Genomic DNA, 27,851 nt, shown 5'->3' with positions numbered 1-27,851 from the left:
CATTTTTCTCAACAGTAAATTTATAACAGTTTTAAGTAATGGACAGTTTGTAATAGTGGAATATGTTTGTAGAGATTCAAACGTGTCTAGTATAATCACTCATTCCTTTATATTTTTTTATTTTGCATTGTATTATGCATTTTGACACTAACACCAATCTTTAGTAATTCTCCAGAGTAAACGCTTGTAATAATTATATAAACAAATATGGAGCATATTTTCGAATATCGAGTATGGGTCATCATGCTGCTTCACTACGTTCCTGAATATAACTGACTTAGTTCAAACGTCCTTATAAAATGCCTTTCATCGTACGTAGAATTGTGCTTTTAGTTCAAGGAAACACGAACGTATTTTTAAAACCGTACTACCTAATGGCTACCGATCATTGCTGCTGTTTCTAACTATACTGTAACGTAATCGATGATAAAATTGATATCATTTAGTTATAAAAAATAAATATTTAAATTTTGATTGCAAGAAGCTCTAAAAACCTTCGGGATTGTAGATTTTATGAAAAAAATAGATTTCTGTTTGAAAAAAAAAAAAAAGCACATTGTCTAATTGTTTTTCAGATTGGAGGAGACTTGAGTTTTTGGACAGTAAAATGTCCAAAATTGTATGACCACACTTCAGAGAACCGAGTCTGGCAATGTGCCAAGAATAGTCGATTCATGCTGAAGGGAAGAAAGAAATAAATGATACACGAATTGGTCACCAACACGCGAAATCACGTGCTTTACATTACATTTTCCAACTGTTGTGTACGCAAAATAGTTATCACTTTAAAAACTAGAATTTTCATGAAAGAAAAGCTTAATTTTCCGACATATAATAATAAACACTCATCCCACGAAATGCATTGATTACCCTAATATCGGAATGGATTCTCCTTCTTCTGACATGCGCAGAAGTGTCGAAGGGTCTCGCATCTGTGGGCGTACAGTACCACCTTATGGGATCAGTGAATTTGCTTAGTTCAAACGTCCTTATAAATGCCTTTCATCGTACGTGAAATTGTGCTTTTAGTTCAAGGAAATACGAACATATTTTTTAAGTAACAAAACTGAGCAATTTATTTTTATTTATTTATTTTTTTTTTCGTACTACGACATTACATGCATTTGCCGGCCTAGTATGGTAAAATAGACAGCGTTTCCTCTCTCCAACATTAGGGAAAGAACTGAGATATTATCAAGCGGAGATGCTGTGGCATGGATGTTTGAAAATGTGTTTAGGTGGTATAGTTATTTGTCAAAAATAAAACAAATAGGAAGATAACGATTCTTGAAACAATTATGTTGCTGTAAAGTACGCCGTAGAGCGTGAGAAACTAGAAGCATACATTGTTTTTTTCATAATATGTGATCATACTGGAGCTGTTCAACATAATGGATTTTCGAGATACCTCAAGAGATCCAGTTAACGGACGTTGACTGTATTTCAACTCTGTTACCAAGTCATATCCTATGCAACAATTTTAATAATATTCTTTCTGGAGCTTATAGATTTTTGTTTCTTTTGTTAATTCGTTAAGCTGCAGTGTTTTAATTCCCATCCAGTTCCAGTTAATACTTTTAAAGTGCAAACAACAGAGACGTATCCAGTACATTTCCATAAACAAGTAGAATAAAAAAAAAAACTAAAAAGATACTTACCATAAAAAAAATATATTTAAGAAAGCACCACAAAAGAACGAGTAAACAAAGACAAAGCATCTTCCATTAAAAAACAACCCATGAAGATGTTTATAATTTATGTTTTCCATTAACTGTTCATTGCTTTTAAAAGCAAACCTATTTTTGTTCAGTTAATCTGCACACAGCAACCGGCGATTACAAAAATAAAAACTATTCACATATCTTGAAAACTTCTTGGAACATGACATTTGTCATTAAAACTTACATCGAAACACCTACTAGCGAAACTAAAGAACCAAATAAGTTGAGTTTTATTTGAGTCATTTCCTTGCCTTGACGATTTCCGGAGATTTGAGGTTAAGTAAAGTGATTAGACACGCCATCAAGTACAACTGTGATTTCTAATGGAGTAAGTAACACAGAGCCAAATTACCCGGATTTGTTCCCCCGGTGTAACAAATGATCGTCATGGAAACATTCAACAATTGCGTCATCTTGGAATTAAAGCTCCTCAGCTTGACTTTTGTATCACAACCGACTCTAATCCGAAACAAGTAGCGTGGTGAATTGGCACGCGTTTGCAAAACGTGACAAGAATGGTGATAGGATGGGTGGAAAAATAAATACTCGCTGAAAAAACATTACAGCATTCTTAAAGGAAAACGTATTTAAGGAGGTCATCCGTGCCAAGAACTGGTCATTACAAGCAAAGAAAGGAATGGCAATGCATAAGCAGTTTTATAGCATCGAAAAATGCATAAAAAGAATCGACAAATTTACCTAATGCTCTTCAAGATTACATTCGCTCCCCGGAGCGACATCTAGTGGCGTATAATTTTTTTGTCACTTTAATTGCAACCAAGAAAAACGTAACGATTTTGTGAGCTTCTAGCCTACATTTATCTAGTTCGGTTTTTGCCAGCGGCCATCTGTTATAGCACGAGCCACTCGCGCGCTGTAGGCGGCATCTGTGTCACCTCTCCTCTAATACCGCGAAAAGTTTGCTGTCGCATGTTCGCGACCGACACTACACCGACCGCTGTTTTTTGTTTTTCTTTCCTCTCCCCCCTCCCCCCACCTCCCACTCTACAGCTGTTGCTATTTTTTTCGTTTCACTTTTTTCTCTTTCTTCTAAATCTGTCAGCAAGATGCAGAGGAGGCGAGAGTGTCGCACGTGAACCGTACGGTTTGTTGACATCAGCAAAAGGCCAAGGATAAGGTCACGTGACTTGGAATGGGACTTGTGGTGTTGATTTAACGCCAAGGTGACGGAGATGGCCTTAGGAAAAAACACTGGCAGACAGATGCGAAACCCAAGAAACCTAATTGATTTGTGTGTGTGTGTGTGTGTGTGTGTGTGTGTGTGTGTGTGTGTGTGTGTGTGTGTGTGTGTGTGTGTGTGTGTGTGTGTGTGTGTGTGTGAAATGAGACACTTACATCTCTAGTAGCAGTTAATTTCAATTAAACTCTTCACTAAGCAATGGCATGTGGATTCTGGCTTGAATTTTATGAGGAGATATCTGTGACCAAAATTCGTAACACAAGTATTACTTGCACTTTACTATTTCTTCAAAATATGAAAATAAAAAAATACTACTACATTACACCTAAAACACATTATTTTTTTTAAAAAAAGATAAGAAATTGTTTGGTTTATTTCTGTGTGCCAGGTTTTAAATTTTTAAGCAGCTAAACGTAGCCAATGATTCTGACTATTTACAAATATAGCAGTGCTATGATAATATGCAGGACGTTGCATAGGCAATTTTTTTTCTATTTATTTCCAACTTCACATCATAATTTTTTAAAAATATGAATGACTTCATATACAGTAACGCAATTCTGGATGTTAAAAGTCTGTTAAAGTAATATTTGCATACACTATCATTTTCAAAATGACAGTGTATGCACAAATCTCGACTCCCGAACTCATGTGCTTCATTTTATGGAAAAATGTGAAGGATAGGTTTAGAATGAAGGTTATTGAGACTGCAGACTGAAGAACTGGGTGGTGTAGATATGTGAAAAAGGGACAATTAATGTTGTGAGCTGTATTATGTTTGTAAATGACGTGGATTTTAAAAGTAAGTTTGCTGTTTCATAGCATCCATGGCACGAGACAACAGCGCAGAATCCATTCACCGGAGAACTCTGTTTTTTTTTTTTTCCTCTAGAAAAAAAAAAAAAAAAAAGAGACTAATTATCTGAGAGCATATTCACATGTATTTAGTTGCGCAGCTCGTATTTTAATACATCTGTTCATCGCGAAACAATACTATTACATCTTTTTTCTTCCTATGATCAATGAACTCTCATTTCATTGCTCTGACGACCACATACAATAAAGTGGGTGACGTGATATTATACGCATATCACGTCACCCATTGGCTCGAATTCTCCCCCTCCGAATATTATTATTATTATTATTATTTGACACCTCCAGGGAGTCCAAAGACTCATCGAGGGAGAGTGTGCCAACAGCATCGAACGATTGGCCCCTTCCAACTACTAACCGCGCTCAAACTTACTTAACTGAGCCATTAGTAGCAGAGGCTCTACCAATCGACCAACCTTTGCCGGTTTCTCTTTTGCAAGATATTAGCAATGTCTGTCATGTGTTGAATTATTTATCGACGTTTCTTAGCAATTAATACTTATATTTTCGGCAGTTCTGCTATCCTTTTTTATTTTAAAGTAGGCGATATGCAAATAGCTGGGAAGAAAAGCTGTGTTTTCTTTGTCTAATCGCGTTAAATGGTACCGAGAACGTGAACCTAGGTCTCATTGCCAAACAACTAACGCGTGATATCCATGGGGGAATGAAACGAGGCTCCCCCAGTACACGGAAATTGGTTAAATCGCCATCAAAGATCTGAGTTTTTGATTCAGCCCATTTCTGCATTTATCGTTAACTGCTCCTTATTATTTCTTTAAATTTCATCCCATATTTTAAGCTCTTTTAATTTCATCGAATTTTTATTGTTTCACTTGATTTAGCATCTGTTTATTTGTTTTGTATATCCCCATTTCTTGCCTATGGACTTGACTGCATACAGTATATATTTAATGCCTAAAAGCATTTTATTTTCAAAACTATGACAGGCCTTTAACATGCAGCCTACTAATTCTATCAATGTTATAGGTATTAAGTATAATAATTTTCTTCTCTTTTTTTACTCTGTAGTTAAAAATTCCTAAAATAACAAAGTTTAAGTCTTTCCCTATATTCTTAAGTGGCTCATGATGGAGGCGAAAAAAAACAATCATAAAAAGACGTATTTCGTAATATCAGTGTTGTATAATGCTAGCTTTCCACACACACATAACATTAATCTACTATACGTTTGTTTCTCGTGCACGATAATAATAATAATAAGTCAATTTTTTATTATCAAATATTGTAGGAGTTTTTTTCCTTAAAGTAGTGATTCTCATAATCAATTTTTTTTTATTAAAAATAAAACTTCAAATTTTTTTTATTTCTTTTTATAAAACTCCAAGAAATAATTCAGGACATTAAATTTTCTTCTATAATCATAAGTCATTTTTATTCTTTTCTAATTTATTCCGATTTTATAGAGCGGCCGTAATTGAAACTTAGACTGACACCAAGTTCAGCCTTGGTGTCAGTCTAAGTTTCATTCTAGTTTATGTTTCCTCTCAGTTGAAGGTCGCTTCCATGGATGCAGTTATGAAATAAAAGCTGCATCCATGGAAACGACCATTAATTACAATACTTATATTGTATAAGGCTACATTCATAAATTTAGTGCAGCCTTACTTATACAATATACAGTAGACATATTGCATAAAATGAGTTTAAAAAAGTCTTTGGGAAGACTACTCAGTACTCAGACATCTGTTTCTTATTAAACCTCTGCTGTAAAATATGCTAAAAGGAGAGTCATGGCGCATGTATATTACATCTAATGTTATTTTAATGAAGGTATAAAATATCACTTGGTCCACTTGAAAGTGAACAACGGCATCACTATATACAGTGAAAAGCACATGGCAGGTTTGGTTTATTGAATACTAAGAAGGGTGCGCGGAGTTCTTCAGACGTTAAGTTCATGGCGAGTATCCGTGAGGAGGAAGGATTGTTAGATAATGGGTTATAGTAATTGTGGGGGGGGGGGTTCAAAGTGGAGGCTAGAAATATTTGTCTACGACTTGTTCCAGCTGGGAAGACAAAGTGCCCACCAGGCTATCAGAAAGATATCCCCCCCCCCCTTCCTTTGGACGTTCTTTTAACCTTAGTCACGGTGCGTGTAATTAGGAGGGGAGAAAACTAAGTAACTCACTATGAAAAGCCCACTGTTAGTTCCGCAGTGGTAGAATGATTGCTGTTGGTACGGTTCTGTGAGCAGAGACGATCACCTTTAAAAATAAAAGGAAACGACCGGAAAGAAATTCTTGTTATAAGAGCACTTAAGTGTAAATTGAAGAAACGGAGATTTTCACTTGGTGTCTCAAACACGAGTACTGAAAATCTTTGTTCGGATTTGACACGCTATGTCTCGGAAGTAACGGAAAAGTTTGCCGTATCACTATTTAGGAGTTTTGTTAAAGCAACCATGACGAAATATTTTTAATAGTGAAAAAAAAAAAAAAAGCTTGGGTTAGCAGTGAAGTCCGTTCATTCACTGATTTTTGTGTCGTCAACAGTAGCAGAGAGAGAGAGAGAGACGCCCTCTAGTGCTCAATGACAGAAATTCAAGTGACACATTCGCACGTGCAGATATTTGAGACGGAAATCTACATTGACAAATCGCTTTTATCTTACTAAGATCCTATCACATGATCCGGCAAATCCTTTTGCAAAGCGGACATGTTCCTATTTATAGAATTTTGAAGTTCACCAATGGAACAGAAATTTGGAGGAATTTCCTAGGCTCCCCTTGAAGGTTAATTTACCAGCTAGTCTGGAACATTAAATGTAACTGATAAGGAGGCAATTATTCTTATTACCCATCTAATTTATGGTCGCGATTCTAATTTCTGGTGGTAATGATCCTCGTGAGTCATTTGGTAACCCATCCTCCAGTATCTACAAATCAGACCCAACTCTTTACACGTCTGACATCACTGCAATAAATGGGCACCAGGTGGGGTGACGATCTTTCTTTCTGCATGCTGGACGCTATGAGACCTTGAATGTTGAGTACTTTATGACCCTCAAATGACAGTTTTCCACTGTAGCCATCGTATACTCCCACTCCCTAGTGAAAAGGAGAGGGGGGTAGATGTTAAAAAAAAAAAAAAGAAAGTGTACTGCACCTGTCCCTCACTTATCTGTGTATGGGTAGGTTCAAAGACAGCTGGCAAGTTACATCCTCTGAATGGCGTAGAAGCACCCAGGGATGTGTCAAAGAATGACAAGTCTGATAGATCATTGCGCATCACCTACAGGCATGAAAAAAATGAAAGGGGTTTTTAATGGCTCTGATTATACCTCTGGGTTCGAGTACGCAGTTCTAGCATTAATCATGTCACATGTTCATGAGATCCCCAAATCCCAAAATAAATATGAAAAATCAACCCCTTAGTCTGGAATAAATGGCAGAAAGGGTGAGAAAAAGAATGTCAAAAAAGCACGAGAGAGCTACTTCGATGTTATTGCTGTTCCCCAGAATGACTAAAAAAAAAAAACGTCGTGCCATACATAGCAAGACTGCTAGAGATTATATTAAGTGGGAGCTGCAATTTTTGGTTACTGTAATTTTGTTTATTCACAAGAGATGAAACAGTGTTTAATCTAACTTCAGTTTCGTAATACTGTAAATGTATACATTATTAATATCTTCTGCTTGTAATAACTGATGCTTAAAAATATATTTTAGATATTTACATGTTTTGCTTCTTAAGAGTAAAATTCACTATTTTTATTTGCTTTCTTGCAGTTAATTTTTAAAACTTCAAAAATGTCTTAACAAAACTTTTACACCTTCATAATGTTCATAGGAAATGACTTGGATGGCTGAATACATAGCCAACTAAAATACATAACAATTAGGATCATTCTCCACATCCGTACTAACGAAGCGGGTCAATATTAGGATAAACATGCTTAGATTGGAATGAATATGCAGATTTACATGTTATTGCTATGAACTTTAATGAAGCTGTTTATTTTACTTCTAAGCCTGAGTTTCCAGGCATCATGTTGCACAATTACATCGTGTTGACAAAAGAGTCAGCAGATTTCATCTTCCATAGAGCGAAACTCAGGGGGAGAGAGAATCAATTTTGAAGATTAACAATTTAGAGTATAAAAGGTAACATCATTACCAAGGAGTGAAATGGAGAAGTTCTTCTGAAAACTGAGATTTTAAAACACTACTATCACACCACGCCTACGTGGGGTTTCGCGTGGATATGTGAGAAGACATTCCAATGTCTCTGGGTCAAGTAGCGGAGAGGTGTGTGGACTAACGCCTCTTCACTTCCTTATCACAGTAACAAACGAGACGTGTGTTAATATAAGTAAGCGACAGTAACATATCCCTTTCCCTAACTTTACTTTTACCCCTCCCACACACACCCGTGTATAGAAGATATAGAAGAAATAGAAGAAACTATTTCTTCTATAGAAGATATAGAAGAAACTATGTTTCCACAGCGCCCTAAAGTTCCGTGAAAACTAATAAGGGTTCCCCAGAGCATACATTTATAACTTGCATTAGATGTAGTTACTATAAAAAAGTATCATATGTTTTCTGGATTAAAATATTTTGCAGGTAACCCATTGTCATAATTCCTTTACGATAAGTTTTTTATGAAAAATTTCCTGAGGGTTATACGAAAAATAAATATTTTTATGTAGGGTATCATGGTCTCAAAAAGTTTAAGAACACTGATTTAGAAATTGTTAAATACATAAAAGAACTTTTTTATTTGTTTATAAAATTTAAAGTAATATAAAATTAATAATTCCTACAACTGCATCTCCTGAAAAGAACCTGATATAAATGAATAACTAAACATAAACAATATACATTATTGTACAATGAAACCTGTGGAGAATTCATGACTAAACAAAGACTAAACAAAATAAATAGATATTTCATCCTAAATATCTTAGGACATCGTCAGTATAGTTAATTCAAACAATACCAGGAATAACATGAGTACAATGGAATCCCAATATGCGTGCAGTAGCCTGTTATAGAATTAAATTAAAATATATATGGAGGGGAAAAAAGATTATAACATAACATATATAAAAAAATTATTTTACACAATTTTGTATGACAATTTCCCATACTTTAGGAATAGCAAGAACATCATTACGGCTTAGATTTGGTCTGTGAAGTAGGGTTTCAGCACTTTCTTTATATAAACGTTCATGTTTATATAAAGATCTATGTAAAAGTTTGGTCTTTTTCCAAACGGATATGGTATTGATGTTGCGAAATGCGTTTATGAACAGATCTACCTGTCTATCCATAGTAAGACTATTTACAGGAGCATCGAACCGCGTACACGCCAGGTAGCATTAAATTGATTGGTTTGTAGGTAGTAGCAAGTTTGTATTTCTTCATAATTTTTGAAAGACTTTCGGAGATGCCTGTGATATAAGGTATGGGAATCCTACGGGGTTGTTCTTGTCTTGGTTGATGTGTGGGGAAAGTGACTGATGATTTTTTGAGTTGTTTTAAGATTGTATCCATTTAGTATGGCTGTATTTTTGATTATTTCCAATTCTTGGTTTAGAGATTATTCAGAGGAGCAGAATCTGTGTGCTCTGGTTACTAATGATTTAATGATGCCAAATTTTTGAGATGGATGATGAGCGGAAGAATTGTGAATGTAGCGACCTGAAAATGTCGACTTGCGATAGACAGAAGTGGAGATGGAACCATCTTCTTTGGATGTGTAAATCCAGATAGGAGATACCCTGTGGAGATTCTTTTTCTAGCGTGAATTTGAAGCGAGGATGAAGAAGGTTTATTTTTTCTAGATAAAATAAACCTTCTTCAAATTCACGCGAGAAAAAGAATCTCCACCTCCTTTCTGGATTTACACATCCAAAGAAGATGGTTCCATCTCCACTTCTATCTATCGCAAGCCGACATTTTCAGGTCGCTACATTCACAATTCTTCCGCTCATCATCCATCTCAAAAATTTGGCATCATTAAATCATTAGTAACCAGAGCACACAGATTCTGCTCCTCTGAATAATCTCTAAACCAAGAATTGGAAATAATCAAAAATACAGCCATACTAAATAGAGTTCTTGTTCAGAATGACCCTAGAGAGCAAAGATGTCACCAACACATCGTAGCCAAATTTTTGGTTTGGGTTTAAACGTGAAATTTTTTCTTCAAGGTGTTCTAGAAACAGGTTGGCTAAGTTTGGTGATAAGGGAGACCCCATTGCTGTTCCTTCCTCCTGCTTGTAAATTTTCTCTTTCCAAGTGAAGTAACCGGACATAATAACAAATTTGAATAATTCAACAATATCAGATGGAAATTTTTAAGTTAACAAGTCTACCGTTTCCTTATGGGGAACGTTAGTGAAGAGGGAGACAATGTCGAAGCTAATTAGCATGGCAGTTTCCAACAGTTGAATGTCTTTTATTTTTGCGTGAAAGTCTGTTGAATTTTTAATTGATGAGGCTGAGTGGCCTATGTGAGGACGGAGAAGGTTAGATAAAAATCTTGATAATTTTTAAATCGGGCTGCTAATAGAATCCACTACGGCTCTGAGTGGAACGTTATTCTTGTGAAGTTTAGGTACATCGTATATTCTAGGACAGCGCTTCCCAAACTGTGGGCCGCGGCCCCCTTGGGGGGGCGTTAGTTTTGTTGAGGGGGACCGTTAAATAATGAAAACAAATTTAAAATGTTTTAATACTAAGTGTGCATGTCAAATGTGTATGTAAGATTCTAAAAAATGTAATATTTGCATTTGAATTTTGCAATATTCGCTGTGTATGTTTTGTATTGAATATAAATAGAATAAATATTATAATAATATATGTCTGTATTACGATTTTTTTTCTGATGGGGGCCGTGAAATATTTTAATTTTTCCAAGGGAGCCTTTACATTCATAAGTTTGGGAAGCACTGTTCTAGGAAGCCTAGCATGGTTTTATTTTATCGTTTCTTCATCTAAAATATCTACTTATTAAAACTTATTACTGTGGTTATTGCGTGTGTTTGTTTAGTCATAAACTTTCCACAGGTTTCATTGTACAATAAAGTCTTATTCCTTCACGGAGAACTCAGAGCACAGAAGACGGACTTACTAGGCAAACTTCATTGAAATACATAACAAACGAGATCGAAATACATACGCCAAACTTGATTATGATTCTACAAAAAGAGAGCTCAAGAAACTCAACAAGTTGCTTGATGATACCACTTTCTTAGATGAAGAAACAATAAAAAAAATTAAGGACATACCATGCTAGACCTCCTAGAACATACGTTTACCTAAGCTTCACAAGAATAACGTTCCACTAAGACCCGTCGTGGATTCTATTAGCAGCCCGACTTACAAATTATCAAGATTTTTATCTAACTTTGTCCGTCGTCACATAGGCCACTCAGCCTTATCAGAGTTTCACGCAAAAATAAAAGACATTCAACTGTTGGAAATTGACATGCTAATTAGCTTCGACATTGTCTCCCTCTTCACTAATATTCCCCATAAGGAAATGGTAGACTTGTTAACTCAAAAATTTCCATCTGATGTTGTTTCAAATTTGTTATTATGTCCGGTTACTTCACTTGGAAAGAGAAAATTTACAAGCAACACAGATCTGATTAGCAATGGGGTCTCCCTTATCACCAAACTTAGCCAACCTGTTTCTAGAACACCTTGAAGAAAAAAATTTCACGTTTAAACCCAAACCAAAAATTTGGCTACGATGTATTGGTGACATCTTTGCTCTCTGGGGTCATTCTGAATAAGAAGTACACCTGTTTCTAGATAAAATAAACCTTCTTCATCCTCGCATCAAATTCACGCTAGAAAAAGAATATCTACAGGGTATCTCCTTTCTGGATTTACATATCCAAAGAAGATGGTTCCATCTACACTTCCATCTATCGTAACATTTTCAGGTCGCTACATTCACAATTCTTCCGCTCATCATCCATCTCAAAAATTTGGCATCATCAAATCATTAATAACCAGAGTACACCGATTATGCTCCTCTGAAGAATCTCTAAACCAAGAATTGGAAATAATAATAAAAAATACAGCGATACTAAATGGACACAATCTTAAAACAACTCAAAAAATCATCAGTTCATCATTTCCCCACACATCAACCTAGACAAGAACAAGCCCGTAGGATTCCCATACCTTATGTCAAAGGCATCTCCGAACGTCTTTAAAAATTTTGAAGAAATACAAACTTGCTATTACCTACAAACCAATCAACCAGATCTATAACTTGTTACCTAAAGGCAAACTGTCACCTCTGATGCTACCTGGTGTGTACGAGGTTCCATGCTCCTGTAAATTGTCTTACTATGGACAGACAGGTAGATCTGTTCATAAACGCGTTTCGGAACATCAAGACCATATCCATCTTATCAAACCGCAGAAATCTGGCCTCGCTTAACACGGAGTTGAAAACCCAAACCATAGGATCCATTGGGAAAAGACCAAACTTCTACATAGATCTTTATATAAACATGAACGTTTATATAAAGTGAACCCTACTTCACAGATCAAATCTAAACCGTAATGACGTTCTTGCTATACCTAAAGTATGGGAAATTGTCATGCAAAATTGTGTAAAATATTTTTTTTATATATGTTAATTTCCCCCACCCCTCCAGATATATTTTAATTTAATTCTATAAATAAAATACGCTACTTCACGCATATTGGGATTCCATGCGCCCTAACTGTATGTTATTCCTAGTATTGTTTGAATTAACTGTACTGACGATGTCCTAAGATACTTAGGATGAAATATTTACTAATTAAAACTTATTACTGTGGTTATTGCGCGTGTTTGTTTAGTAAAAAATATACACATGTTCACGTCATTCAAGTCAAATTCAAGGGCGTTCAGAGTTTAATAACTCCATCGAGATAATTTTCTACCCACAAGAGATATGTCAGTAAAATAAAAAAGAAATAGTTTTATACCCTATTTTTCAACATTTTAGGATTTTTTTACATTTGCTTTGACCTACTCGCCATTTTGAAAATAGATATCCTTGAGATGTGTCTTCAATTTTCGAAATAACGAAAAATCCGATGGAATAAAGTCCGATGTTCTTCAACTTCGTTTATTTCAATAAATATCGAAACTTTCTTACGTTGAGGATTTGAAGCATTGAAGTATGCAAAAATGATGCCTATTTTCGACAATCAACCTTCCAGGAAATAAGATATTCGGTTGTATTTTTATTCTGGAGCAGTTCTTGCACTTTTGCTACCAAAACCTCAAGCTAGAATGGCTTTTTCTGGTGTCAGCCATCGGTCCACATTCTCCCATCTGATCGAAAAAGAGTGAATCTTTGCTGTATGTTACGGACTTCTAATATTGTATACATCATCATCATCACAACTTTCTTTACACCAGTATAGGCTGAGCTGTTGATTGCCATGGCTGATAGTTGATTGTTTCCACATTGAACTTCTATTTCCGTACTATCCTACCAAGCGCTATTTAGCTTGTGTTATTTTTCTGGATCTACAGGATTTAAAAATAGAAATTATCTCAATACTTATTTAAACTATAATAGTCTATGAAAGTCAATAGCCAGTCAAATCCTTTCTCTATCCCACGCGTACGTGCATGTTTTCTAATGGACATATGCTTTATATAACTAAAAAAAGTAAGAGAAAAGTCTATCTTCATCTACAGGGCTCTTCTTGCCATATTATCAGAAAAAAAACGTGACCTGAATTTTTTTTTCTATTGAAAAAACTATGTCCCAGTTTAGCTTAATACTTTAAGGAATAAACTTTTAGCAAGAAGCATAGTACATTATTCATTCTATCGCGATTACTTATTTTAGTTGTTGAGTAAAGGCTAACAGATGGTTCCCTAATTGCACACGACAAAAAAAAAAAAAAAAAAAAAAGAAGCGCAACGTGGTCTGACTAATTTACGTAATTCACTATTATAATATCCTTAATTCGAATTTTTGTATAATATAATTTCTTTACTTCAAATTTATTTATAATTTTTACAATTACAAGACATTTTTAATATAATAAACTGACTTGAACACATTAAAAACTTTTCTTGATAATAATTAACACACAAAAAAATCATTTCAAAAATACTAAATTAAATGTTCAAATTGTTTTAACGCATTTGATCTTTATATAGAGTACGGGCGAGGTGGGGGAAGGCCTCTTCCCACTGCTGATGCTTGCCACATCTCAGTCTCCTCTCCAGCCAGTATAATGACGTCGTCTTGAACACAGAGGGATCCATTATCGATAGTATTATGTTGAGCTTTCTTACGTTGAGAATGCAAAGCAGTTATTCTGCATTCATATCGCTTCACCTAAACGATGTGACAGTTTTAAGGAATAAGCGCATGTCTCTTTCACTATGACAGTGCAAAATGCCATACTATAAGTGATATGGCATATAAGTGATATTACAGCATGGCCTGGGAAAAATAATATTGAAAAACTTGCCTAGCCTACACAGAACCCCCCCCCCCCACTCTAAACTGAATAGAACACGTCATATTCAAGTTGGATAGTATTTCGTAGTATTTTTATAAAAATGCCGTAGGATTGTTGTGACAGTATATGTGATATGCTACATTAACCACTTCTGATGTATTCAGGAAAACATCCAACTTTTGATGCCACGACAAATATCAGTTTTATATAAAGGCAAATAAACAAATACGAACTGAAATTTCTTATTGAGTTTTTGAAAGTTTTATTTTTCAGCAAAGTTGTTGCTCCAATGTTGAAAGCAAAAGGGATACAACATTGAAATAATATTGCAACGGCAATTACATTATACAGAAATCTCAGCTGTTGCACATGTCTGTGGACCCTGTGGCCCTGATCGCACTTTTCGTCTTCACCGCTTTGATAAGAGTCAGGTATTATACAATACACTCCACCTGTCTTGTGGAGTGTATTGTCGTATTCAAAGTGATATTGCTTGTTGTTGAAAACTGTCTTAATGTAGGAACTATTGCATTAGTCAGAAATGTCATATACTCATCAGTTCATCTTTCCTGCTACAACCAAAGGTTTGAGTTCATAGAAGAAGAAGAAGCTACCCTAAAGCATTTACACCTTCAACACCAAACTCCCAGCAGAGATGATGCACTCGATATCTGAATTTAAGAATCCCCCCCCCCACACACACACACTTATCTGATCAGAAAGGTAGACAAATAAACATTCTTCTTTACAACAAGTGTCGTTTGAGTTATTAATTGTCATAAATGACATTTAGATTACGTGAAGATGCCTTTCTCTAGGAAGAAAGTGTGTGTTCCCCATTGTTCGTAATCTTATCTTTCTAGATTTTCCCATGCATTTCTTGGATGAGGTGACACCAGCACTTTCCATCGATTGATAATGTTTACCTGTAGTTGTTGCGAATGATGCACAATTTTATGACAAACAATAGAACACTGATGCAACATCGTATAAGACTTCTTTGAAACTTATTTTCTGATGCGCATGTGTACAGTCGACTACGATACCTATCTGACTTATATAATTAGGCCACGTGCGAAGAAAGGAACAGAGATATAATTATATTTCAATCTAAAACAGGAATAACCTAATATTTATTTCTCATTTGAACAGTATCCTCGTAAACACGGTGTGTTTATATACATTCCTTTACAGCATCTAGTTGTACCACACAATCATTTGACCATTTATAACATTGCTATTGATCAAATGATTCTTAGCATATCTCTAGCACGATCGTCTATTCTGGCCACATGCTCAATGTTGACTTATGATTTCTATATATATATTGCATCCGTATATGGGTAGGCCCTTACTTGGCAGTAAGGATTCTACAGGCTGAATGTCATCATTTCGTGGCCATCTTTGCAAGACAGTGCCCAAAATATTCTTATCAACTCCTTTAGCTCACACTATCACTTCTCTATTCGAAGTCATTCCAATGTTACCGACTTCCTATTCTCTATCACACACACACACACACACACACACACACTCTCTCTCTCTCTCTTTGAGCACCGAGTGAATAATGCAAAATGCATCATTCTTGGAGTGTTTCATCAATATCCGGAAAAAGAAAGTGATACAAAGGATAAGGATGCTCCGAATTTTAGGGACTTGTAAATTTGGAAATGTTTATTGAAGTTTGGATAAAATTTGATTTAAAAGTTACTGAAAAACGAATTTTTAATTTATATTTATACGTAGTTTTAATTTTTAAGTAATTGCATTTAATTTCATAACGGTCTTAATAAATAATAATATTTAGGCGAAGCTGATTTTGTTAATTTTACTTTCCTAAATCATAGAATAATATTTTTATAAAGCTCACTTATAATAATTTTATGATAATAATTTTGTTATTTTATTGTCTGTTAATATACCGAGAATGAAAAACAACAAGGTTTAATATTAAGATACAACTAGTTTCGTTGAATGATTGAACTTCTTCAGGTATCACAGGCAAAGAATTATACAAAAAATGACACAGACATGATAAAATTACATCAACAGATCTAGTATAAAAGACAATAGTACATTTTAAAAACAGGAATGCGAGCTTGAGTTTCAACTTAAAGTTGACTACGTGCGTGAGCTGTCACGAGTGCATCAATACTGAACAGAGGCAATGTGTGCGTCAGAGAGATTGAAGGTATAGCTGTTGTTAATATGGGATGAATCTAGTGAAATTTCTCTACATTCGATGATCTTTCTTTCGAGTTCATCATAGCACACATGGATATTAAAAGTTTTTGACCAGTTTACTAGGTGATGGCGGCCTTCATCCGAGTTAATAGAGAAAAGAACGTGGCTAGAGAGAGGCTGGCTCTGGTCCTATGGTAGGAAATGTCTCTTGGTGTTCTTCCATACGCAAAAGGATGGATTTAGCTGTCTGGCCGTAATATGGTTTTCCACATTCGCAAAAAATTTTGTAGACTCCTGGATACTGAGTAGGGAGATGTTTCATTTTAGGTTTACTTAGTACTTAGTTTACTTAGTTCACTACGTTTCCAAAACTTCGCTCCATACTAAGTAAACCTAAAGTGAAACATCTCCCTACTCAGTATCCAGGAGTCTACAAGATTTTGTGTGAATGTGGAAAACCATATTACGGACAGACAGCTAAGTCCATCCTTTTGCGTATGGAAGAATACCAAAGAGACATTTCCTACAATAGGACCAGAGCCAGCGCTCTCTCTAGCCACGTTCTCTTCTCTATTAACTCGGATGAAGGCCGCCAACACTTCGTAGACCGGTGAAAAACGTCTAATATCCATGTGTGTCATGATGAACTCGAAAGAAAGATCATCAAATATAGAGAAATTTCACTAGATTCATCTCATATTAACAACAGCCTGAGCTTCAATCTCTCTGACGCACACATTGCCTCTGTTCAGTATTGGCGCACTCGTGACAGCTCACGCACGTAGTCAACTTTAATTGGAACTCAAGCTCGCATTCCTGTTTTTAAAATGTACTATTGGCTTTTATACTAGATCTGTTGATGTAATTTTATCATGTCTGTGTCATTTTTTGTATAATTCTTTGCCTGTGATACCTGAAGAAGTTGAATCATTCAACGAAACTAGTTGTATCTTAATATATATATATATATATATATATATATATATATATATATATATATATATATATATATATATATATATATATATATATATATATATATATATATATATATATATATTTGAAATAAACGAATTCTTTTTCTTTATGTAAACCATATTTTTATATACAGAGTGTTTTATTTTTCTCATTTTCAGTATTTTATCGAAATGATTATTTTCAATTAAGTAATTAAACAATAAATTGTTGTTATTACTGAAAGCGCTAATTATTTATTAGAAAATAAATTAGTCTTTCGATTAATAATTTGATCAAAACATATGATGAATTAATTAAGCGTTTTTATTATCATAATTTTAATAAAATATTTATTTTTAGAATATGTTTCGAATCCTAATCCCCGGTATTGCTTGTCCAGTCCGACTCACATCACAGAGTGCATTTAGGACAAGTATTGCTTTTTATTTTTATTCATGAATATTATGTTGAAAAGTAAATTTAAGAATCATCTATATTCTACTGTGTTGCAAAGACTGTTATTTACATATTTTTGCATATCTGCATACGAATCGTTTTGTGTATTTTATGAATACTCTTAGTATTGTGCGGTGCGATCCACGTGTTTGTAGAATGAGGTAAATAAACTTTGTATGCTTTTTTTCCCAGTCACTATCGGAAAGTTTAAAAGAACAGAGTCAATGTACAGATACGAACAACCCATCTCTTTCTCTCGCTCGCTTTCTGACAGCATCATTAACATAAAGACTTCAAAAATATGTCTAGGAATACACGATATTCCCAGTTTATGTGTTGTCGGATCTAAAAATGGCAGATAGTGTGCAGATGATGAACAACCATTGAAATGCTTGTTATCGCGTCAACATCCCTAGGAATGTACAACTTCTCTGTGTTCCGTTGGAGTGCTATTTTAAGGGGCCAACAATTTCATTCACGCCAGTGTCGTACGCGAATTACATTACTCTTAAGATAAATGAATTGCCATCGCCATTCGGAAAACTACAAACATCCCTTCCCAGCTCCCACAAAGAATAAATTATGATCGTGTCTCTTTGTGGGAGGGAAAAAGGCAGGGAGAGAGAGAGAGAGAGAGAGAGAGAGAGAGAGAGAGAGAGAGAGAGAGAGAGAGAGAGAGAGTTTTATGTGAAATACTTTTCTCTCTTTCTTTCTCCGCTTCGCTCATGCTGAGTGCACGTTAGAGTATAAAAATGACTCCTTTAACTGCTTGAATCCGTTCCCTATTTCACTTCCTCGAGACATCCACTTCGAGTACTTTCATGTCCTGCTTGTGTATCATTTCTACTCACATTCCTTACCTACTTCCATCCTCTCTCTCTCTCTCTCTCTCTCTCTCTCTCTCTCTCTAGCTTCCCATTTGCTTTGTGATGCTTGACACTCCCTTATCATCTCTTCCAGTTGGTTGACTACTCGAACAGTTTCACATAAGAATAATATTCTGGCCTGAATCAGGGGTTGTATTCGCTGGCTAGTTAGCTTCCGTCTGAGGGTGAGCAGAGGGGGGGGGAGGAAGAATACAGATGCGACATGAGGAATCATCTATCTAATGCCACCGAAAGGAGATCGAGGCGTGGGGAGATGAATCAGTCTGATCTATACTGAAGAAGATCGAGAGAGTTCCCCCCCTTACGCTTCGAGGTATTGTTAGGGTGATAGCTGATGGATTAATGCTGTCAGTCCAGATGGCGGGGTGCGATACAATAGACAATAAGCGTATATAGCTCACCCAGGAAGAGGGACTACTGTCATACAGTTTCGGACACCGCTTGGAATACTATCGGTCAGGTTCTATTGTTGAAAACGAAAGAAGAAAAAAAAAGTAGAAAGATTAAAAGTGTGTAGATGACGTGAATTATGGCAGGTGGCGCAAAGGTGTTTACACGAATTTGTAACTCGGTCGTGTACAAAGAGTTGGTAGAGAGCGATGAGTAAGAAGGTGATCAAAGCACAGGTTTAAATGGGAAAAGTTTGCGAAAGAATTGCATTATTATCACTAATAGATTTTCTCATAGAAATCCATAAGCTTCGTTGGAACTTGTTAAAAAAAAAAAAAAAAAAGACACCCCATGTAGATGAATGACGTTGTGACATAAAAGAGGAATGTTCATTTCTTGTCTCTAGTCAAAACCCGAAGAGCAATTTGCGAAGAAGAGAAAAAAATAATAAAAAAATAAATTCACGTTACTTGGTAAATGGTTGATAATCGGCTTCCACGCTTAACAATAACACTCTAAATAATGATTTACTGAAGTAAATTTATACCCGACAAGTCAAGAATAAAAGCAATAGAATTCAATCACCTTAGACTTAATGGATTTGTCTATTTCACGCTCTTTATATTTGCGTAAAGAAAGACAAATTGTCATTATACACCTTTAATCTCTTCCATCTAGAAAATTCAGAAACTTATTGTATATGTTGCAGAGTATTAATAAAGAGCTGTCATGGTATACTACACACGTAAGACGTTATTTATCAACAGGCCAATGCTCTTTGTGAAAACTCAAGCGAATCCATCAGCTATAGCTTCCCAAGAAGAAAAGTGTCACCCACAGCAAAATATAAGTGACAACTTCAGTGTTTCTGTGAATGACGCGGAAAGACGCAAATACTTGGAATCAGCGAGCATGCCTTCTGACCGACCCCAAGCTTCCGTCGTGTCAACAGCAGAAATCTCCCGGTGAGCGACTTTTGTAAGCGTTCTTCGGGATGTAGACAAAGCATCACGGACCGCGGGACGTGAACGAAACAGGCCCGACACGGTCTGGGAGTGGCTTCGTCAATTGTCATGGACATGGGTCACGTGAGGAAACTGCGAGAGCTCAGCGGGCACTCCGCCGGAGTGACACTTTCCACTCAAAACATGTTCCTTTATGAAATCAATAAACGGCCTCCAAAGAAAATAAAAGAAACATTAGAAAATATTCTCGCCTTTTACTTACACGTGTTTGTCATCCTCCCTCCTTCTGCTCACCGGGAAAGGGAAGTTAAACAAGTGTAGTAAATTGCACCAGTCATAAACGGGGAATTTTCACGTGGAAAGAATCAAATCATTAATCAAAATCCACAACAAAAGATAGATATGTAATAACGACGAGACTGTTCCGCGTCGATACTTTTAATTTGGGATAAAAGAGCGATCAGAAACTAAAGAAAGACATTATAATTATTGGAATATTTTGGTTTGTGATAGCTAACTAAAACTTCGAAAATGAGGAGTAATTAAAAAATACACAAAAGAATTAATCAGGAAATAATGCAAAGTAACAACACGTGAAATTAGCACCAGCATTCTAGATGTTAATATTATAGCATTGGATGCATCGTTAATACAGAGTACGGCTAGCTGCAGTAATTCAGCACTTTTTCATTCAGTCAGTTTCATTATTTTCATCACAGAAGTCACAATAGAAATGTTTTAGCTACATTATTGTCGATTTTATTCTTGTATTAGAAACTATATCAATTTATTCATGTTGTCATAGAAACATGTTGCCTTCCTGAAAATGAGCATTGTTACATTAATGTATGTTTCATGTTTGTTAGAAAGATTTGTTACATTAACGTTAATTGATTTTTGATTGTCAATTTTCTACCATCAGTTTTATTTTTTGTTGTCATAGAAATCATTTACATTGTTATTACTCAATAAAAAAAAGAAAACGTTGTATTAAGCCACAATTTTAAATGTATGAAAAAAAGAATTAAAAAATAATGAAAACTTCCATGTTTTATTTTTAAATACCAATTACTTAAATTAATATTTCCATGCAAATTAACCAAAATGTTTAGTAAAAAAAATTACACTTGTAATCTTCATTGTTTTTTAAAAATTATAGCAAATGCTACTAAAGGGTTTAATTAACTGAAGGTTTTATTGATAACGCAGTAGAAACCATACAATACATTCCTAGTTGAGTAGGAATCATATGGTTTCCCAAACCGTGGATCATATACAAGAATCGAAGCACGTGCCACATAAAATATTCACTTACCTCACTATACACAAGTTGTTTTCACACCATCAGATTTCCACCACACAAATCAACACAACCTCATTTCATGTGGGGAAAAAAATGGTGATCTTCTGTGTGAGATAGTTGGGGGAAAAAAGCTCAGAGCATGTTACGCAGTTCTTTCTAAAGTACTAGCCACTCTTGCTCTCTCTCTCAGGTACAAACTCCACCGCACTGACTTCAGTGGAAGCGGAAACAAACGCGAATGCAGTGTCGGTTAGCGTGCAGGGACGCTACTAGCCCCCTGAACAACGTTCAGACTTCTCTAGTGGACCACAAGAGATGATGACGACAGCGTCCCGTTGCCAGGATGTTGCACGTGCGTTTCCATCAAGTCACATGATTGTAGTGTCGTAATATGAAGAATGTTTTGTTTAACAGAGCGCTGTAAGACATCCGAGTGACGTACTTCGACCTTCTTCTATACATTCACAAAGCTTTAACGCTCACTAAATGAGTAGCCACAAGGGCTGGAAGGAAAAATCAATCCGCAACCTGTTCCGTGCAAACTTTTGTACTTTCTTGAAGAACAAAAAAAACAAACAAACTTTCTTTCAACTTTCTGTGCAGAGAAAGAAGCGACACCTGGACTGGTATACTATAAACAGCGCGCGTTTTCAATGTATGTCACACAACCGGTCTCCTAAGAAAGTTTCCTAGAGAGTAGAAGTCGTGTGATTCTCTCGTTAGGGAACTTTTAACTATAAGCCGACGCAACAGACGTCTAAAAATATCTCCGCCTTCTATACCTCCCGGTTCGTTTCCCGTCCATATCGTAGATACCGTTAATATGAATGGATCAGAACATTTATGACTTTCAGCGCATCTATAAATACCATCCGTTTCCTTTAGGAATTAAAACGGAGATTGTAACTCAGACGTCCACGCGGTGTATTGATGATCATGCAAATACTAGGAAAGTGCAACAAGGACGTCACTACTCTTGCGACACAGAATGAATGTCATGTGGAACAACAGCCGTGTTTTACACCCTATTTGATGAGATATCTGGACAACGAGTAAAGAAATGTTCGAACTTTGTAAAAGTTTGTTCACATCCTGTTGTGGTACACATTTGGGGAATTCGCGTGCGTAGAGTTATACAATAAACTCTACTATAAAGTGAATTCGTGAAAAAAATCCGAGGATTGTTTTCTGGCTTTTTCAACTGAAGTCGAACTGAAATGGAAGTAAAAGGAATTCCTCTTCCAGCAGCTGAGATTTGTTTTTCTCCAGCGAAACAAACAAATAAACGAATCATTAGCATGATATCATTCCAGAAATATTCTCTAACCTTCTTATAATCAATTTTTCATGAATAAGCGCTCCTTTGATTGCAAGAAAATAGGTGCGGATATGCAGCATGCAAATTTTGCTTCATTTTGTATTCCGAACGTGAGTATACGGACAGAGTTAAGATATATATACGCACTTGCTGTTGAGCATTTCTAAGTATATAGTTGTCAACACGCTAAAAAATGGATCAGGTCTTGGTCAATCTTGTTGAAGTGTACATGTGAACAAGATACGATCAAGTAGGTCTAAAACAGACAGACTGATAGTAGCTGACGTTCCTTGAGAAGACGGGTTTTCACCTTGCAATCATGCTGTACTCGTAGAGTATCTTGTCTTGAAGATAAAGCATTTCCACAACACGTATACGTGCATTTTCCTGAAACCAGCAGCTTACAAGCTTTTCTTAACAAAATTGAATATATGTCGTCGATTGCAATGGAGCAAGGTACTCAGAATTTGGACTATGGAGCAATGGACATCGGACTTACGGAATGACGAATGTCTGAACATCATCTTTTACCTCAGTAACGTCCAAATGTCCAACGACATTTGAACTTTGCTGATGCATGTCTGCTTATCGAGATTGATTTGAGTTGTTTTGGCTATAACTCAGGCTATGAGGCTAGTGTATGATATGTGTTAATGTTAAGTATATGTTTCGAACTCAGGTATTTTCCAACTGAAGGGCATATCGAGGTATGGACTACCTCTATTAATATATGAAATGATTGCTTGGTCCCATGTTGATGTTCCAGACAACTGTTCGTGTTCTACATTGTTGCAGTGTTATGGTACTGATCATAATACTTATCGTGTTAGAAGACTCTACCCAATTTTAAGTGGTTTGAAGAGAATAAAGCTAGGATATTATATTGACTAAAGAACTCTGATCTCAAGTAGGCAGAACATTTCCGTAATGAACTGGAAATCAAAAACAGGATATCATCCTCTTCATTAGTGGAGGAACTTACTAACACTAAAAGGAGTGGAGCGCACGCACACACACACACACACACACACACACACACACACACACACACACACACACACACACACACACACACACACACACACACACACACACACACACACACACACACACACACACACACACACACACACACACGAAATTTAAAACCAATATAAATAAAACATCTTTATTAACGAAAACTAAACGGCATGTTTAGTTTTTGTTAATAAAATGTTTGGTTCATATGGATATGTGTACCATAACGTTTGTTGGGATAGTGTATGTGACTTTTATCTCCAGCGATTCTATACAGATTACAGGTTCCTATAACAATTAACTCTGATTTGCTAGTCAATTACAACCAGTCATTCGCAATTATTGGATGTGTGTATATGGGTGCGCATGCGTGCATGGTTTTTTCAGAAGCCATATTTTTTTTCATACAACCAGAAAGGAAGTTCACAGTGATATTACTCGATTATGAAGTACAGTAACATGTTTACGTGACCCTTATGGAATGTAGATTCGAAACGGAAGGAAGTCAGTTTAAAAATGAGTGGAGGGAAAAAATGATAACTGACTTCACACTTGGTTTGTTTACTTTATAGGAATAGCGAGCTCCAGCATCCATAGTGAATGCAATTTGGCATGATATCATCTCTTTCCTGTGTGAATAACGCTCTCTAGGTACTCGAAATTACAGAAGGAAATTCTTTATATGTTTTGAACTAATCGTTTGACCCAGTTAAGGTATTCGATAATGTCAAATAACAAATACCGAGCAAACTAACAAAAATAAGAATTCAAAATAAAATAAAACACTTTAATGCCTTAAATATGACGATTTGAAACGTGTTTGAAATAGTGGCGATTACAATTAAAGTTATATATTTGAAAATAACTGGATTTTATTAAAAACAAATATAGCTATTTACTTGGCACATGTGCCTCCTGGGTTTAGTACATGCGGCACACCTGTAAAGCAAGTGTCTTTGCCAATTCAAAGCCAACAAAGCCACCCGTTCCTTATGGTCACCCATCTATAGACGAAACTTTTGACGCCCATTTTTTTTTTTTTTTTTTTTCCTTGTCTCCAAGGTCTACTATCACACAATACTGCAGCTTCGCAAATGCTTCTTTCAACTGGTTTGTACCCATCAGGATAGCTTCGAGCAGACAAAAAAAAAAAAAAGCTTGATCCTTAATTACTGGCTGTGGTTTATGTCGTAGGCGTTAACAGACAGCAGTTGGAAGATGATCCCGGACAACGACCTTAAAGACAGGTACAAAAATCAGCTCGACACTTCGGAGATTAAAGGGCAAAACGTAGCTAAAAATACAAGTTTGGCAGTAAGCCTGAAAAAATCGAGTGTAAGTCTTTAGAAAGGAGGAAATGGAAAAGTTAAAATATTGCACAATGCTTGAGTATTCATAAAACCTGTTTTGGTGATCAAATCGTAGCATTCATTTATTCGTAATTGTTCTGAATGTGTGTGTGTTGTGGGGGGCTGTTTTGTAATGTTGCATTGTTTAGTCCTAAAGCAGCATTTCAGGATTATCTGAATATTCATGCCAGCAATTTGTGTGTGTGTGTGTGTGTGTGTGTGTGTGTGTGTGTGTGTGTGTGTGTGTGTGTGTGTGTGTGTGTGTGTGTGTGTGTGTGTGTGTGTGTGCAGTTGTCGTTTTATTTATTTATTTTTTAGAAGAGAAGGGCGAAATGATTTTTTTTTTTTTAAAAATAATATTTAGATTTACATAGTACGGATTGTTATTATTTATTTTCTTCTATGTTATCTTGACACGATTTATTGCTAAAATGTATTGCCTTCTTAATGATATTCTCAAATATATTTCTATTTCCCATGCGATCCCCTTCCAGTTGAAAGTGTACTGTTCATTTCGACATCACACTCGACAATAAACCTAGGTGTAAGCCAGAACGATTTAAATAAGTAAAATAGAGGAAATGCGCATAACTGCTATCATAGAAAATTCCTCAGGAGGCTGGAACTGAAGCATGCGCAATAACAACAAAACGATTTTGTTTCTTTAAGTATAGTACGCCCACAGATTCGAGAACCTTCGACACTTCTGCGCATGTCAAAAGAAGGAGAATCCATTTCAATAATAGGGTAATCAATCCGTAATGTGGGATGAGTTGTTTATTATTACACGTCGGAAAATTAACTTCTCTTTTATGATCATAGTAGTTTTTAAAGTGTTTGCTTGTATATAACAGTTGGCAAATTTTACGTATAAAGCAAATGATTTCGCGTGTTGGTGACCAATTCGTACATCACCTTATATCTTTCTCTCCTTCAACATGAATTGACTCTTCTTGGTAGTCTGCCAACGAGAGCTCTCGCTTCTGTGGTCGGATTTTGGAGGCAACATCTCTACTAGTGATCTTGTAGTACGAGTACAATCTTAATATCTTTTGAACTGTCTGATTTAATTCGGATATCTTTTCATATTTTGCATAAATGGCGACGTTAATTTTGTGTGTATATATTTCATTCATGGAGAAACTAGTGAAGCTCAACAGAATAGACTTGCTTGTAGGGAATTTCACTTTTGTTGAGAAAGAGGGAATTATGATGCTGTTGTACGGAACAAAAATGAGAGCCTTGATCCAATATTGATTCCCAACTATGGGAATCAATATTGGATCAAGGCTCTCATTTTTGTTCGCTTAGAGGTTTTGATGGATGCATGAAAATTGCAAGTATTGAGTATTCAGAGAAGGAAGCGAAAATTTTTGATACGCTTCGTGAAAATAGAATGATAGTTCACAGAATTGATTAGTTAGTAGTAATCTGATTAAATTTTCTAACAGGAAATTTAATCAGATTACTACTAAAATTAGTCGAGTATGTTTTGCTGTGATATGAAATGGCTACGTTCATTGGGAACACTTTCTTCCATAAATTTAATTCTTTTTGCACTTTTAAACTAGTATACATTTTTTAAAAATGTTTTCTTTATAACCTACGCATATAAATAAATAAAATAAGCAAATAACACTCTCAAAAGGCACGTTCAATTCAAACTAAAGCATTATGACTGTAAAAAAAAAAAAAAAAAAAAAAAGACGATGGGACTATTTTACATGTTAAGCTTAGGATTAAAGTCTTTGCACAATAATTATGTTCTGCGCTAACACTTCCATACACTGCCCATCTGGGAAAGTTAATTGCGTTAGGTGGGTGGTATAGAAAAAAATTGATGGCTATTGTAGAATATGTAGGATCTATTAAGGCACGCACTGTCAAAACTTAAACAACCAGTTCACATGACTATCATTTTTTAAAATTTTATTTTTTATTATCTCATCTTTGTCTTAACCGTGTTCCACTCAAGGCATATCACAGTCAATTAACTTGATTTCATAAAGGCCTAATTAATACCATGATCAGGTGTTGATCCTGTCTGTAGAATCTGCTGATTTTGTTCATATTATCTGCCCAGCTTGTCCGTCTTGCGGAAGGAAAAATTCCTTCCACATCCGTGTGAGACCGACGAACTCACATTCGGCTGAAGATCCTTAGAAAGGCTATTCTAATCCTAGAGAGAATTCAAGCCACAATTCTTTCCGTTCAAAGGAAATCGCCATCACCAATGAGCTATATAGGCTCATTTTATTGGCGCTGGTACAGGCTCTTCTCTACCTGTACTTAGTTCTTTCTTCTCTTTTATTACAGACCAATAAAACTGTAACATAACATTAATTTTTAGTGGCTATTGCATCCACTAACGGCTTTTTAAACCCATAGGTCAGGTATCGCGGGTGAGCTAGAGCAAAATTTCCAGATTATTTAAGATTATGGAAGACTATTTAGATACACATAGCGACCACTGAATTAGAAACTTTTATTTAATACGGTGTTGGACCCCCTCCCCCCTTTACCCCGAATTACAGCACACACATACAGTTTGATATAGATACCACAAGGTGTTGGATTGCATCTACTTCTACAACATACCAGGCGATCACCAGATAGTTCTTGAACTAGCTCAGATTTGATGGAAAAGGACTTTGCTACCGGATCTGTTTTTCTAACATGTCCCATACATTCTCAATAGAGTTCGGATCCGAGCTTTGTGGTAGCTAAGGAAGATGGTGAAAGTCGCTGTCATGCTCGCTGAACAT

General features: G+C 35.8%; 1 protein-coding gene across 1 annotated transcript in view; it reads right to left on the bottom strand.

Annotated features, from left to right (window-relative positions):
• Positions 1–21,805, bottom strand: part of LOC150103511 (uncharacterized) — a 51,951-nt gene extending 30,146 nt beyond the window's left edge. Inside the window, exon 1 of the mRNA XM_090397530.1 lies at positions 21,415–21,805. The gene's annotated coding sequence lies outside the window, so the exon portion shown is untranslated. The remainder of the gene's footprint in view (positions 1–21,414) is intronic.
• Between the last annotated feature and the right edge of the window lie 6,046 nt (positions 21,806–27,851).

Source organism: Typopeltis vanoorti, chromosome 9 (assembly GCF_054136105.1).
Source record: "Typopeltis vanoorti isolate ZY-2024b chromosome 9, IOZ_Tvanoo_1.0, whole genome shotgun sequence".
Lineage (NCBI taxonomy): Eukaryota > Metazoa > Arthropoda > Arachnida > Uropygi > Thelyphonidae > Typopeltis > Typopeltis vanoorti.
This window is presented reverse-complemented; position numbering and strand designations above follow the sequence as displayed.